General features: G+C 39.2%; 1 protein-coding gene across 1 annotated transcript in view; it reads left to right on the plus strand.

The window, feature by feature from the left end:
* LOC143181140 (uncharacterized) overlaps positions 1-12,603 on the plus strand; it is a 42,008-nt gene that overhangs the window by 22,602 nt on the left and 6,803 nt on the right. The gene's annotated exons all lie outside the window — the stretch shown is intronic.

Below are 12,603 nucleotides of genomic sequence, written 5' to 3' on the forward strand. Positions count from 1 at the left end.
ACATAAAAAGAAAATGATTTTTCATGCATAGAATAGAATAAAAAGTCTTCACTGAACATTTGCTCTTTCACTAAAGTTCCTCACAAGCTTAAATAACATTTCATGACAACTTTCATTAATATTTCATATTTCTTTCCAGTCTAGCTGTTTCGTCATCCATCACAAAAATCTGAACACTTAAACTACCTACATATGTTACGTGACTACTAATTGAACTATCCACAATTTTTTATACACTTCTGTGACAGTCAATACCTTCAAACATCATCCCACATAATTCTCTCAAACTAAATAAAACTCTCTCCCAAAAATATTGTAAAGTGTCATCTAATTACCAGTGGCACATTAAACAGATCGTTAGGTTCCGCATAAAAAGAACCTAACGCTCGAAAACCATCCCGAATCAGGCACCAAACAGCGATTAAACGTTTCGTTATCTCCGCCCCCGACGACTCGTAAACATACCAAAGATCGTAGCGAATCGTAATTTCACGAGGCCGAGAAAGACCACCGATATTAAAGCGAAGAACCGCCCAAGCTAGAGGAGCCACCCTGCTGGACGTGAATACCGAATGCATCACGTAGTTATTTGTAACAACTCGCGGATAAACGTACCCGCGGTGCAACAGGGTTGCACCACGTCGTTGCGTTGCAGCGTTGCAAGCAGCCAGGACGATTTACGGGCGGCGCTCTCCTTAAACGTGTATTTCGCGTGTCGCGTGTTGCACGGGCCATGGCGAAGACGAATGACAAATCGCCGTGGCCAGCCTGCTGGAACAAGCTTTAATCGTCCGTATCGCATACCGAAGCCAGCGTGACGTTGCCTCGCGTTATACATTAGTATAGAATCCTGCCTAGTGTAGAATCATGCCACTCTGGCGATTTGCATCGGCTGATTTTCACTTACTACGCGAGACTTCTTTATTCGACGAAGCAGGACGCTCACGAATACAAGAGTCAGGGGAAAAGGGAAAAGATAGAAGAGAAAAGAAAAGAGAGTGCCCGTACTCCTGATTTCTTTGTGTTCTAATAAGGGCTAAAGTAGAGTAGAGGGTGGAAGAGAAAAAAGGAGAAGGTTTAGGAAATAAAAGAAGAGACTAGAGTTTAGGTTTAGATGGATAGACCAATTTCTTTCTTCTCTTTTACTGTTCTTTTTTTTCTTTACTTGAAGCTTACTCTCTTCTTTTGATTCTAGGTTCTTTTTGAATTTCTAAGTAGTAGAGACTAGGCGTTGTCAGACATACTATATGTGTATTATATGAACCATTTTTGTGATTGTGGTGTTTACAGCTGGTCCTGAGAAACTAATCTATTAACTCTTTATATGTTTTCCACTCATTATGATCCTTCAGTAGCTGTCGAATTATTGCCCCAATATAATTTCGCTCAGCCATATTTGTAGTCACGATAGATGAAGTTTTTAGAGCAAGAGTATAGGTATAACGATGTGGTTTGCGGTGCTGGGAACGTGATATTATTTCAACTTTATGCGAACGTGATTTTAGCGTCAAATGTGTGCAGCGAAGTCGAGCAAGTTTATTTTAGTATACCACTTATCGACTCACACCACAAACAACTTCATTCCGTGCCCCGTCTTTTCGTCTGGAGTGTGCAAATTCTGTTTCAGTAATAATCACCGCTCACTAATTTATTTGATATTAGAAGGACGCAATAAATATCACTATCAATAGGTAGTTCCATAAAAATTGCATAATCCAATCAAATTCTTTTGGAAGACCAGGCTAATTACCTGTCGAGCGATAAATCGAGGACAATTAAGTGGTCCCTTCCTCCAGGCCAATTAATTTCTAAGCCTCTTCATCTATCCATGGTATCTGCTGAATAATTAATTACGACCTCGTTGCTACCATATACATTAATTCGTCGTCACACCCAGAACCAATTAACCACACTGGCGTGCTTCGTTAAATCACGCGACTCCCGTCTGTGCACCACGCTCCTTCTACCAGCGACGATACCATCTTCCAAGTAATTAGACCCCGTGGAAACGGTGAAAAATTTCGAGGGCTCGGTAAATCGCGGGATTTCAAGAAATGTCATTGCCACGGTGGGGTTACGATCTCGCGCCGACTCATAATGGTCCCGCTGTTCACGCGAGAGAGAATTATGAAACACGATATCTTACTTTAATTGCAACAGCGAGCCATGTCCTGCTCCTCACTCAAAACGTGAGCGTATTTATTGCGATGAAATACGCTACACTGAAGACCAGTTGATTTATACGCGGGGAATGTAATACCTCAAATTGGTGTCGGGACTACGTGTCGAATTTTTCTGTATTTAAGTATTCGAGGATTTTAATGAGTCAAGTGGTAAATATAATTAAAAATGCTTGCACTGTGTGTAAAAAGAGTGACGGACACTATTTCTAATACTTAGCTTAAATATACCTACTTGAAATTTTCAGATGTCTGTCAAATATTCGAGTAATGCCAAAGTTAAAAATTACACCAGAATGCTATAAGTTTCTAAGACTTTACAGAGTCGATCCATTTAGAATTTCGTTGAATATTTTCCATTAGCGGTATTTTATAAAGAAGAAAGTGAAACAGCGGAGTAATTTAATTATTAGGATAACTCTTCAATTATCTTCAGTTAGTCAGATGCAGTTTCGTAGTTTGAATAATGATGATAATTAACCATTAAGCAGGCTTCTAGCGATCGACGTGCTTTATCGCTGTCGTCTGTCGAGACGTTTTGAATAATTATCCCTGTCGTTCACCATAAAATCAGGAACTCGTACTTGGCAATAGTCTGGTACTATTTGACCCACTTTCTCATACTGCACGTATGACTAACCACGTAGTGCCAAGGCATTAAATCTGAGTTTGTTAAAAGCTCGCTGTCAATACAATATTATACCGCTATTCATGTTAAAATGATCTACAGCCGACGATCCTCATTAACCTAATGCCTTGCCCCTTGTACTTAAAGGTTGCTTCAGTATTTTTAACTTTATCTACATATTTAAGACTCTCTTTCTGTGTCTCCCTCTCTCTCTCAAACTTCTCTAAAAATTATTGCAATCCCACTTCCCTTTTATGCTCCAATCCTAAAAATATCCCTACTTAACGCTCTGTACTTAACACGTGCACGAGATCCAAGACTAATTAAACCATAAAAGTCGCACGGACAATTTACCCCAACTAAAAACTGAATCTCGTAACGATCTTAATATGCAAACTAGCTTTCCAGGCGTAGATAAACACGCTTACAAAATTTCGTCTGATTTTTCTCGCCGAGCTCGCAATTACCGCACGACAAGCCGCCGTATTATACAACATTACGAAGAAAAAAGTGGCAGAGGGGAGTACGTATTTCTCCCGACAATCGGGGTACCCTTGCTCGGGAAAAGAAAAATCGACGAAGGTTCGCCGGCCTTTCTTCGGGTATCTCGCGCCGAGCCACGAACGTACGGGCCCACAGAGCAGATTTATGGGTCACGGTCGAACGAAAGAGAAGCACGAGTCATATTTCGCGTCGTCCTCGTAATTTCCGCGATTCGCGCTCCCGCGAACCCGCCGCGACGCGTATAATTCCAGCCCTCGAGTTTGTCTCGTGATCCTTTCAGACGGCGAGCGCCATAACGCTCGCCCCCTCCTCTCTCCGCCGCGATATCCCCGAGGAACCAGGAAAAATCCCGCGCAATTTAAACGGAGAGCAATAATTCGCACCTTGTGGCAACCTTAAGGTGAACCCCCGAGGTTTATGGCCGCGGCTCCTCCATGGAAATGCACTTACGTAGCCGCGGCCGATGCGCGCCGCGTATGCAAGAGTATACGCGATTTCCGTGAATGGAAAATGCGATAAGACACGTCCTCGGCGTCGCTGCTAATACGCCACCCCTCTCGTCTCCGCGCCTTTGCTTCTTGGACATTTCACTGTCCCCTATTTTTAGAAGGGAAATCTTGAGATATTCGCCTCGTGTATGCCTAATGTTGAACAGCGCCTAATGCTGGATATTGGTTGTATCTTTAAAAAGTGAAATGCAACAAAGCAGAGGAACTGTAAATGTGATAGCAGGGAGGCTCTTCTTTATTTCTATAGTTTGGTTGCATTGTAGCGTTTAATTTTATAAGGGGTACTCTTGTGTATCAGGTTCAAAAAATCGATTTGCATAAATCAATACTACAATGTGTAAAAAATGAGCCCTGTAAATTTGTAGTCCTATTTAGGAAAATTAGCGAAGTTATTGAGAACGATTGCAGGAGTTCATCGCCATTAGAAGTTATAAGAAGTGGGCCAAAAATATATTTTTCCTATAGTTAAAGAGTCCCTCTTTATGTCCTCAAAACTCTACTACAATAGAAGCTTCAGTTCTCTCTCAAAAAATTGAAGAAAAACCATCTACTTTTACTGTTGCTATACGAGAATCTCCTCTTAAAGATCTAGCTAGTGTCCAGTATTAGATACACTTATTCTATTCGCGTCGTCTACACGATAGGCTATTTTTGAACGAGGATTCTGCGGTTGTTTAGTGTTCCTCGGAGTTGAGATGCGAGCAATGAGCTCCTGGAGCGATGGAATCGTGGCAGAGGAAGTCGTTGCGGTATCGTGAAAGCGATTGGCTTGCCGATTATCGAGAAAGTTTTGTAGCTGAATGGGAATCGATGAGCACCGTGCTCGCGTTAAGGACTTCCTGTTACATCTTCGATGAGTCATTGAGTTAGTGGAGAGTGATCTACCGGGTTGAATGACTGATTCATGGAGTTTCGGATAACTGTTTTGTGGCGGGATGTTATGTTCGGTTTTAATGGGAATGTGTTTTGTGCAAATGGCGTTGCTGTGAGTACTCTGTCTCTGAAGCTCTGGAAAGATGATTCTAATAAAGCGACTCTAATTTGTTTTTTCTGTGAAATTGAAATTGAAATTGGAATGTGAAATTAGTTATTACTCTTCTATATAATAGAAATAAATAAAACCACGCTATTAGATTGAAGATTAATCTTAAAACTCCTGGTGTAATATTGCAAGTGATGCACACGTTTTAAAGTGACAGTTTAGTAGTCAAGTAAATTTGCTATTAGAACGTGTTAGAAATATAAGTTCTAGCCAAATGCGGGCCACAACTGTCTCGTATCTTCGTTGGCGCATAACAGTACCTACATATTGAGCCCACATAAATCGTCTGGTAAATTGATCGGTTCCTTTGCTCTGAATCTACGTACCGTGCTACATAGATAATAAAGCTGAATGCGATGCTTTATCGTGCACCGTTAACAGCGATAAATTATATGTAAGAATTTACGTAGATACGTGACAAAAAGAAAGATAAGTTTAGTTGTAGTTTAATAGAAGATATCATTTAGCATCTATAATTTACACTCTGCTAGATATAGACTTTTCTATTTCAGAACACGTATTTATAAATATTCTTTTTTTATCTACGAGTTCTACAAGGATTAGAATCGAAGTTGTTATCACTTTTTCTATATTAATTCATAAATTAGTAGGTAAAATAATTAATCCTCTTGGTCCCAAAAGTTCATCACCTGAAACTTATACAGTAAAATGCATTTTTTCAACACAGTACATTCACGATGGATTTCTCTCTTGTCACAGATTTACGTGAACAATCACAGAATAAATTGTTCGCTGTGAAAGTAGTTTACGATCAACATTCTCGAGACGATTGTCCCAAAAGAACCGACTTGAATTGCGCATACACGCAACGTTGCAACGCGCGTACCTCGTACCACTGGTCGTGTGTCCCTGCAATACATGCAGTCCATGCAACGCATGCAGCCCGTTGTCATATAAGTAGGTCATTTTGTGGTGTTAGTCTGAAGGGAATCATGAATACCTACGTTAAGGTGCGAATGCACTAGAGTTTACGAACTGTTCGCGAACAGTATAGAAATTAAATTTCCTAGAAATCGTCTGTTTGCGTATCTGTTCGAATACTGGTGTTGGTGTTCGCGAAAAAATCAAGTAAGAGTGACAAAAAGTGTATAGCTTTAGACAAAGTCATCTGAATAAAATTGCAACTTTAAAAGACAGAAAAATTTAGTGAGCTCCTATCTATTGCTACTGGTGTAAGAAGTACGTGGTCAACCAAGATCTAATAAAAAGAATAGTAATTCACAAGTCTCATATTACAGTCAATTTTATATAGAAAATGACTCTAAAATTGAGAATCGAGTATATCTAGTTTCGTATGAGTTATTCTACTATTTTATCGTAAGTAATACAAGAAGCATGTCTACGTGACACCACAGAAATAGTGTCCAGCTGTCCAGGTAGTAAAAGAACCTTCATCCCCACCTCGTAGGATCGATAGATCGAGGCCAATTACTTGGTAGCACAGTTCACTTTGCTAAAGGAAAGTCTGGGAGTGATACTTGGTACTGGCACCCTCCGATCCCTTTGATACTTTCTACTTTCATCGTTCACGTTATCGATGAGTCATAGGCACCGTTTGATCTCTATTCCTAGCGCAATGTCCTCTACTAGAACCGTGAAAATGACTCGTCTATGATCGGCCAAGCGTTCACCTGAAAGTCTGTCTCCATAAATGGCTCAATTTAGCGATAATAATTCTTCACAAGACATTCCTTTAATTAATCGTAAATTTCGACAAAAACATTGTAAAAGAAAATACCCATAATAGCGGCGATTTGAACAATGAGCAGGAAATAGTATTTCCGACTAATAAGGAAGAATAAGGAACTAGACAGTGTCTGATCGGAATAATTGGACAGTCATTTGAAAATCACTGGGAACGTTGAAGCCACTTTAGCTCTTGGTACACGAGGGAAAGTGGCTTCAGCTTTGTATAATTACTTGCTGGAGCGTTTTATCTCTGATTCTTTTTGACCCTGCGCTGTCATAAAGTTTTAATTGTTTGAGAGATTAGTGAAAGTCTTCAACACATTACATCAGGGGGTCCGGTTATGAACGCGGGATGTCGATTACGGAAATGTTTTTTTGCTCTTCTTAATGCGGGTCGTTCGCTGTGTAGATAAAAAAATAATTTAAAATCAATTTTATGGAAGACTAATCTGCGAGAGTTTCTGACTTTCACGTATGCGTAACTCGTTGTTAATGATTTTTTATCGATATCGTTAAATGACGGCTGACCTGAAGAGTGAAAATTCTTCATTTTCAATATATATGATTTTAGAATATTTCAATTATTTAATTTTCAAGTTTTTGTAACTTTGGAAATGGAAATTTTCAGAAATCTTCGAGCTTTTAAATTCTTTCACTAATATTCCTACTTTTTGATGGAATTTTTCGACAACCTGAAATTTTAAGATTATTCCACCAGGTATACGCGTTATCTTGTTTGTCTTCGCAGTGGCAATGACGCACGTTTAATATGCATACACGGATCTGACATTTTAAAGGTTGCCGAGAATTCACACTTGCGCAACCTAGGCTGTTACTTTTCCAAGAAACACGTCGAAATATTGCAATCGCTTTTCTAGGAACCAGCATAAATTAATACAACATTCTACATTAAATAGCATGACATGCTACGTATACTCACCACTTAAATTTCTATAATACACTACACTCGAAACAAACAAAATCCTAATCACCTAATCTTCGAATAAAACACAAACTTCTACTATAAAACAGGTTACTCTCTGTCATCATTTACTCGATTTACAAAAATAATCCAATGTAACCATCAATAAATATTCAGCCACACAGCTGCACAGAGGTTAATTAATTCGCCTGTCGAATGGCGATCGAAGTCACAGAGGAATTAATTACCCAAAGTTCATTTGGCTCGTGGTCTAGTCACGACCACAAGGGTATCTCAAGATCTGTGCCCAAGCGCCACCGGTATTACCGATTCACGATAACAGTCGCGACGGTGCAACGAAGATTTACAGTCCAGAACGTCGAAGGAACTTTAAGAACCCGAGCGGTTGGAACGGACACTCGGCCACGAAAGTGGAACGATAAATCTACGAATGGATAACTGGACGTTTAGCTTCCAGATTCTTCAAACCCCTAACGACTCAGCCGCGACGTGAAATTTATTTCACGAGAAATAACCGGCGCATATAAGCGCATCCGTCTAGTCATTTATGCATTCCCTGCGAGAGGATAAAGGGCTCGGAGCTGTTGGCGCTGAGAGCAACGCGGAGCGCTAAGTTTCAGAGCCTCTGTTGCTTTTGCTGCTTTGTTAGCTCTTAAAGTAAATAATTAAGTAAATAATCATTTAGTTCTTAAAGTAAAACATACAAAGAGAGTAATAGCTAGTTGTTTAAATTATGTCTATTGAATTTCACATACAAATATCAAAATTTTTATCTACCTTTTCGAACAAATTTTTATCAAAATAAATTTTATGTATGTTTTGAGGTACTTATCTGATCAGGAATTGGGTTCTGACCAGCAACTGGGTCCTTGACAGTGTAATTCAGTAGATACTTACATACGAAACTTAAGTCTCTAATTAGCCTCTAGTCAGACCCACGAAATTGTCTGTCATATGCACCCAGGCTTAACATCACCCATACCACTAACTTAAATCACATCACAGGATGATCTCACCAACTGACCTCGTACATTCCTAAGTCGAACAAACGATATTCTGCAAAGCCTTTAGCTGTCGGCCGTGAACTTCCACGAAGGCCATTCTTGGTCCCCGATTCGCCAGGGAAGAGTTTGATGCCCAGCGGTTGTCTGAATGAAAAGTGAAAAGCGGCCGTTCGTGGGAGCTCGTCGTTGAGAAGGCGCCGTTGGCACACATATTTGCATCAGAGAAAGTCTCCTCCCCGTGCTCCCCGCGTCTGGATGCACCTGTGCCCGCGTGCACATAATCGATGCATTAACACCTTGCATAACCCAGGCCGCGGTATTAATCATCCCATTATGCGACCGCGTCCCATGGAAACGGGATTCCTCGCGTCACAGCCGATGCTTTCCACGCTTCTAACGTAACGCCAGATGAACAGAGGCGAAAACCTCTGCGATGGGAAATCGAGATCATCCATGGAACTGTTTCCCCGCGGACGTGTTGGAGATTGCGCTGATCCTGGCGCGCGATTACTTCTGCGTTCGAAACGTGAACAGTTATTTATTAATAGGCTCTTTTGAGACTGATTCGTGTTGTTTGTAGATTTATCGGTAGATTAAAGATTACTAGTAGTAGTTATATAAAATATTTGGAAGTAGGGTGAATTTGTATTTTGGTTTTTGTTTATAGAGACGTGAGAAAGAGTTTTTTTTTTTATTAATTTTATGATATAAGGTTCTTTAAGATGCTAGGACATGGATTTTAATCGTCCAGATATCAGAACATTTATCTTAAGTATTATTCCCATGAGCTATAGAAATTTTAAGGAATTTTAGTTGTTGAGAAGATGCTTAAAATACCTACGTGTGAAATGTGTCTGACTCGGAGACTCATTCTACTAACCTCGCTGCGCCCGACTTGTCGGCACGTCGGCAGTAGAATAAGTCCAAAGTCAGACTTCTCACGCATTTTAAGTGTATCTTTAATAACTCAGAAATGAAGCTTCAAACGCAATTTTGTTGTTCTTTCTTTTCACTTTATTTTGCCACGTACAATCACTCTCTAAAATTTCTGATATCTGTTGTCGAGCACTGTCTATACGTGTGTCTCAAAGTGTTTGGTTCCGTGATATGTTTCCTACTCCTTCAAATTCCATAAGTGCACCGAACCATGTTTCGGCTTATTCATGTTTCCACATGCTACCAACTTTTTACAACATTTATCTACTATCAATTCTGCAGTAAATATTTAATAGTCAATCGAAAGTTACTTTACCTATAGTAAAACATGTTTCTAGGAACTCATGCAAAACCCATGTCGCCACAAAAATTTAATTTTATTACACAAGATTTTATCTACGAAATCAACACATTTGCACTGAAAATAGTTTTCAATCTGTTAGTAAAAACTTAATTTACTCTTGTTAAAAGCAAGTAATTTATTTCTTCACCTCTTACACGTCGCGCATATTTCCCTTCATCAATCAGTTTCTTCATTAGATTCATCAAACACAATTAATAATGAATTACGCCTTCTTCTCCAAACCTTCCCACATCTAAATTACTCCAACAAAATAAAAATCCCTCTTCCTGCTTTTTGTCATCGCGATCAAGCGTAATTCGATGATGAGAAGCAAATAACGGCGTTCCCATCGCCGCTTTCACAGCGACAAAACAAGGATCGTGCTCGAAATTCGTCGTTCCACTGAACGCGAACTGTCACGCGTGGAAAAGGCACAATCTGCCATGGGGAGATACGTGGACCGTTAAAGCAGAAGCTTATTATATCCCCTGGTTCGTTTCTACGAGCGCGAAGTAGCTGAATTACGGTTTCTACGCGGAGCAGATGAACGGTAACGCCTCCTTGAGGATTATGTCTGACATAGTCAAGGAAGATCGCCTATACGGTGGATTCGTGGCAGAAAAAGATAGGTTTATTGCTGACAGTTGCTCGCAACGGTACCTATACAAGCAACGGAAACTTTTCTTAGAGAGTCTCTGGTATTTTTTCCCTTCGCTATGGTTGTGCATTAGCATCGCCACGGCTGGCGCCATAATTCCAACGCGGAGATTTCAACGAATGGATAGAAGAGTGCTTACCTGAGATAACTCGATAATTAGACATACTGTATTATCCTGTATATTACTTCGTGTGTCAGATTTATTTATTTTTTATTATTATTATTATAGTTATTTTTTTTTTATTATTATATTATAGTTATTTTTTTGTTAAATATAATATTTTGAATTATCGAAGCAGCAGTTTTTTCAGTTTCTCAATTTTAAGTGAATACAGAAGCTTGTGAGTCTTGTTAAAATTCAATAGTCTGTAGAATTCACTGTATCTATTCGTGAAAAAGGTAATTGAGCAAAATGGAATCAGCCTGAAGGATTATGATGGAATCGAGGTCTCACAGGGAAAATCAGTCGGAAGATAATATTATTCACCAATTAATTTTGATCCCGTTAAGTTAATGGTCCTGATACTGTATTTCTTCTTTGATAACATATGAAACTTGTACGATATTCTTATTCGAATGCATAATGCGTTAAAGGAAACAACCGTGGATAAGATTGAATGTACGATTAATGTAATCAACGCAATGGCCTGAGAAATTATCTTTATTATAAAATCTAGAAACGAGTTTTCTGGGACTGTGACTACAATCAGTAAAGAATTTTATACGGTGAATAAATTTTTTGAAACTTATTTTGCAACGAAGAAATACTTTCAAAATTTCTTGTTTTCAAGTGGAACTTGCCAATTTAGTGGGCAGAGTTAGTCAGAAATATTAATTAAGAAATTAATGAGAAGTGTGATTAATTATAGCATACTGCATCACATTGATCCACCTTTCAAGGATCCACCTTTCGTTTCTTCCATTATAGACAATGATGTCAGGCCTAAATCCGTATTCGAGGATAAAAGCCTATGTTTCATACAAGTAGGATAATTTTAATTTTATGCGCACAAGAATGAAGCATCCTCCATCCATTAAACTGAACTATTCTGGCAACTGTGTTTTTTACATACAAAATTATTGTATTCGAATACGAAACGTCTGGAGATAAAATTCTGCAGACTTGAGCCTAGAATTATTTTGCAAGATTGTCCCAGAAGATTATATACGATAAAAGAAACAAAAACTAGTAGTATTTTTAAATGTCTGCTACGAAATCGCGCAAACTTAGTGGAACCTAAATAAATTTTTCATAAATTTCTATTAAATTACCCTTCAAAATCCTCGCCTAAACTGTAAACAGTATACTTATTTGTAAAAATAATTTTAGCTCGACAGAACCGGTTAAAAATCAATTTATTACAGGTTCCAATTTGGATTGCCAGTCACCTAAGGCGTTCACCACTCTCGCAAACCAGATGACCTTCCAACGCGCAACGAAATCGATTTCTCGATCGCGATTCCCGACGATGGAGCATAACAATAAACGCGCTAAACGACAAGTTCATAATTTACTACGTCCTCCTCTTTTTGCGCCACCTCCCCCAAGGCTGGCGATCATTAAATTATCATTAAACTGCATTTTCCGATACTGGCACATCGTTCGCCGCGGGAAACAAGTCCGACGGCCCGCTTGAAAAACGGAACGGCCTCGGTTCAGCGATCGCAGCGGAAGCTGTCACCGTTCGTTCACGCGAAATCCATTCACCGCAAGTGTGTAACCGTTTCACTTTTATGGATACAATTATTATTGCGTCCGATCGAGAATTGCGCGAGGCTGTCGTTGTGCTTCGAAATCCATCGGTATTTCATCCGATCACGCCCCGTTTTTAACCTCGCGCTGCAACGAATCGGAGGAAAATGTGCAGCAATTAGAGCGGTGTCTCAGATTTTTGCGATACAGCCTGGAACGTCGGGAAACCGAGAATTTTTATTCTTTTAATAGAGATCATTAAATATTTTGTGTTAAATGATTGGTTACGAAGTGCTTTTGCATCGTTTGAAGTATTTTTCAATGACTTCTTAAGTTCTTCAGGTTTTTTAAGCTCTGTAAAATTTTAAGAAAATTGCAGCGTATGTATTGAAAGAATATTAGGAAGTTAAGAAATATTTTTTAAAATATAGGAGACTGTAAGAAATACTTTTT

The sequence above is a fragment of the Calliopsis andreniformis genome, chromosome 6 (assembly GCF_051401765.1).
Source record: "Calliopsis andreniformis isolate RMS-2024a chromosome 6, iyCalAndr_principal, whole genome shotgun sequence".
In the NCBI taxonomy this organism is placed as follows: domain Eukaryota; kingdom Metazoa; phylum Arthropoda; class Insecta; order Hymenoptera; family Andrenidae; genus Calliopsis; species Calliopsis andreniformis.